At 32.4% G+C, this 5,000-nt stretch overlaps 1 protein-coding gene across 1 annotated transcript in view; it reads left to right on the forward strand.

The window, feature by feature from the left end:
* The window catches only part of LOC137633840 (locomotion-related protein Hikaru genki-like), a 149,392-nt gene that overhangs the window by 8,117 nt on the left and 136,275 nt on the right, over positions 1-5,000 (forward strand). The gene's annotated exons all lie outside the window — the stretch shown is intronic.

A 5,000-nucleotide genomic window follows, 5' to 3' on the forward strand; every position in this document is an offset into this window, starting at 1 on the left:
GCTGTTACCAAGTTGTGGAATGATCTTCCTAATCGGGTAGTTGAATCAGTAGAACTTCAAAAGTTCAAAGTTGGAGCAAATGTTTTTTTGTTGACCAGGCTGACATGAGTCTTTTCATAGTTTATATATGACATATCTGTTTTTGACGTTGTTAATAGTTTATATATGACATTTCTATTTTGACGTTGTTACTGTTTTTAGAATGATTAGCCTAATTGTTGATTTGTTCCCATCATTTATTTATTCCTTATTTCCTTTCCTCACTGGGCTATTTTTCCCTATTGGAGCCATTGGGCTTATAGCATCTTGCTTTTCCAACTAGGGTTGTAGCTTGGCTAATAATAATAATAATAATAATAATAATAATAATAATAATAATAATAATAATAATAATAATTAATAATAATAATAAAATGTAAAGAAACGTTGCTCAATAAATCATTCCTCTGAAGAAGTATCACGAAATTAGTCAAGACTTAATCTAATATTTCATTTTCTCATTTTCTCCCGCGTTTTTTTGGATATATATATATATATATATATATATATATATATGAATATACACACACACACACACACACACACACATATATATATATATATATATATATATTACTTACTAAGCTATAACCCTAGTTGGAAAGCTATAAGCCCAGAAGCTCCAACAGGGAAAATAGCTCAGTGAGGGAAAGGAACAGGGAAAAAATAAAGTATTTTAAGAAGAGCACCAATATTAAAATAAATATCATTTCATAAACTATAAAAACTTTATCAAAACAAGAGGAAGCGAAATAAGATATAAGATAGTACTGTGTGCCCCAGTGTACCCTCAAGTCAGAGAACTCTAACCTAAGACAGTGGAAGACCATGGTACAGAGGGTATGGCACTACCCAAGATTAGAGTACAATGGTCTGATTTTGGATTATCCTTCTCTTAGAAGAGCTGCTTACCATAGCTAAATAGTCTTTTCTACCCTTTCAAAGAGGAATGTGGCCACTGAACAATTACAGTGCAGTAAGAAGAATTGTTTGGTAATCTCAGTGTTGTCAGGTGTATGAGGACAGAAGAGAATATGTAAAGAATAGGCCAAACTATTCAGTGTGTGAGTGTATAGGCAAAGGGAAAATTAACTGTAACTAGAAAAAAGGATCCAATGTAGTACTATCTGGCTAGTCAAAAGACCCCATAACTCTCTAGTTGTAGTATCTTAACTTATGCCATGGAGAAGGAATTCTATATAGGAATTGTATTTGTTATTACATATCATAGATGAATATCCATTTAATCATTATATTTTGATATCATTATGACTTCAACGATAGCTATAGATCAATCCTATTCTGTATTTTGCCCTTACAGGTTCCCATGGAAACCGGAGGTGCTCTCGCCCCCAACTAACAGTTTCATTTTTCTGTATTTTCGGTGGCCGATGCAACAGAACAAGTTCAGGTAAGTTAATCACCCAGGAAATAAACTGAAGTTTAATGTTTTTAAGGAAGTGTCACTCTCATGATGGAGAGTTTTGATCATGTGATATAACTAGATTTGGCTTCAAGCGCTGACGTATTGGTAGAGTTTTTACTGTATTACAGATTCTCATTTCGAACAGAAAATATGTTATCCCGTAGTAAATAACGTGATTTGACCGAATTTGACCTTCATATTCAACCGCAAACATACAGAGCAAACCAATTCGACTAACTTTATGTAGCCGAACTGGTTGTTATTACGGATGAAATGCAGGTGAAAACCGGTTAAATCCCGTTATTTTCTACAGGAAAACATTTTTTCTGTTAAAATGTTTAAATATAATGTCTTTTATCATATATATTCTGTTAAAATTATTAAATATAATAACTTGTTCAAATTCCGTGTCACTTCACTGACGTATGTACTGCGAACGCTAACATTAGCAATGTTACGCAACGTTACCAATGTTACGCAACGTTACCATCGTTATGATGGCATTGCTAGCGTTAGAAATGCTACGATAATATTAGCATGTGTATTTTAAATCCTTTTCCATATACCCTTTACACAATGTATAAAAAGGTACAAAAGGGTACAGAACCTAACAAACCCACCTAACCTAACCTAGAAGTTCCCAGTTCACAACCCCTAACCGGGGGCAAAGGTTTCCATGGAAAAGGATTTGTTGGGAGGGGTATGAAGAGACTACATAAAGAGATAAGGGAAGGGGGTAAGGAAATATTAACCCCAAACCCCTGTGCAAACTTTCCATACGTATGGGTTCGTGATTGGTTAACGGGAAAACAACGGAGTCTAGAGAGTAAACATGAATGAACTAGAATGGGAAACTTGTCCAGAGCAAATATTTAATGTGAAATCTGGGTGTAACAAGGTAATAAAAAAATGTATAAAAGTAATATAGCAAGATAAATGGAATCTATGATAGATAATATTTAATGGGAATATAAAATGAGGTGATTATATAAGGTACCGGATAATAAAACAAGTAATACTGGGGTCAAAGGTAATATGTATGCGAGAGTATTACATAAAAGGAATGGTATAGTTGTACTGGATCAAGTCATATACTTGAATAAAGCGGGTGAAGTGGAATAGTTAAATTTAGCGGGTAGAGAAGAAGAAATCCTAATTGGTGGAAGTGGAGCCTATACAGAGGGGGTGTGGGGGAGATTATGCGTAGAAGGTCGAAACCTGCTATGTACAAAACGAATGAATGAGAGTGACTACAACCGACCAGTAGAATGACAAAAAAATAAATGAAAAACACTGCTGATGTTATTATGTTACGTTGATATTGCTACTGTTAGATTGAGGAGCTCAATATTCCCGTATCTTTTAATCGGTTTATCCAAGAACGGAAGGTATAGAGAAGAAAAGGCTTGTATTACCATTACATACCGTTTCCCCACCCAAAAACCACGAGTTTCCCAATAAGGTCCTCCATTATCGTTGGATATATATATATATATATATATATATACACACACATATATATATATATATATATATATATGTATGTATATTTATGATACTATTCATTTGCGACGGGAACAGGTGTCATTTTTCTATGTGAAAAAAAGTATTTTTTTCCCTAGGTTTCAGTGCCCCTGTAATACAGTAAAATTATACCATATTTTTTGCGATTAAATCAAGAACAATTTTGTTGAACTTAATCAAGCATTGAGCACCATATAGACACGCATAATCACACACACACATATATATATATATGTATATATATTATATATAATATATATACACATATATATATATATGTATATATATATATATATTATATATATATATGGTATACATATAAATATATATATATTTATATATATATGTATATATATATATACAATACATATATATATATTATATATATACATATATACATATATATATATATATATATATGTATATATGTATGTATATATATATGTGTATCTATAATATATATATATATATGTATGTATGTATAGTATATATATATATATATACATATATATATATATATATATATATATAGATAGATAGATAGATAGATAGATAGATAGTTAGATAGATAGATAAATGTGTTCATGTCATAGCGTTTTTTAACGCTTTCTGGCAAAACGTCTTAATATGTTTGCTGAAAGTAATCATCTATTCCCTAGTTTGCAAATTAGTTTTTGTAAAGGTCGTGGAGCATGTGATGGCCTTCTTTTACAATCTCCAATGCTGTACAGAAATCCCTTGATTGTGGTCAGCATGTTCTTATGACTTTAGTGCTGCCTTTGACCGTGTTATTCACGATGCACTTGTTTTCAAACTCAAACAGTTGGGAGTGGGTTAGTCGTTTCTTAGCATTATTATGGATTTCTTAAGTAATAGATCTAAAAGAGTTGTTGTTGATGGGCACCATAGTGAGTATAGAAATGTGATATCTGTACTTCCACAGGGGAGTGTTCTTGGCCAATTACATTTCATACTATATACACATGACATATGGTTTGGCCTAGAAAACAAGTTTGTTGCATATGCAAATGATGCTACCCTCTTTGCATCAATTCCATACCATGAATGTAGATCTAGGGTTGGTGAATCCCTTAATAGAGATTTAGCTAAAATTAGTGCATGGTGCAAATTATGGGGTATGAAGTTGAATCCTAACAAAACTCAAAGTATGATTGTAAGTAGATCAAGGACAGTAGCTCCTCAACATCCGGATCTCAGTATTGATGATGTTTCTTTAAATTTGTATGACACTTTTAAAATTTTAGGTGTGATTCTCGACAGTAAATTTACCTTTGCGAAACACATAAGGTCCCTGTTTTCTTCAATTGCACAAAACATTGTCTTATTGAGAGAGTCTTACAAGATTTTCGGTGATCAATCTATTCTGAAGAAGTGTTTTAATTCTTTTATTCTACCTTGTTTTGAGTATTGTTCTCCTGTCTGGTCTTCAGCTGCTGACTCTAAGCTTAATTTGTTGGACAGAAACTTACGGTCTATTAAATTTCTTATTCCTGGTCTAGATATTAATCTTTTACTTCGTCGTTTAATTAGTTCATTATGCATGTTGCATAAGATTTTTCATAACTCTGACCATCCTTTACATTCAGATCCACCTGGACAATTCTATACTGTTGATAATACTAGGCAGGCGTTAATTCTAATAGCCAGGCCTTCTCTATCACGAGGTTCAATACTACACAGTATTCTAAAGGTTTTATACCAACTGTGACCAAGTTGTGGAATGATCTTCCTAATCGGGTAGTTGAATCAGTAGAACTTCAAAAGTTCAAAGTTGCAGCAAATGTTTTTATGTTGACCAGTCGGACATGAGTCTTTTTATAATTTATATATGATATATCTGTTTTTGACGTTGTTAGTAGTTTATATAGGACATATATGTTTTGACGTTGTTACTGTTTTTAGAATGATTTATTGTTAATTTGTTCTCATCATTTATTTATTTCCTTATTTCCTTTCCTCACTGGGCTATTTTTCCCCATCGGAGCCCATG

This window comes from Palaemon carinicauda, chromosome 43, assembly GCF_036898095.1.
Source record: "Palaemon carinicauda isolate YSFRI2023 chromosome 43, ASM3689809v2, whole genome shotgun sequence".
Taxonomy (NCBI): Eukaryota; Metazoa; Arthropoda; class Malacostraca; order Decapoda; family Palaemonidae; genus Palaemon; species Palaemon carinicauda.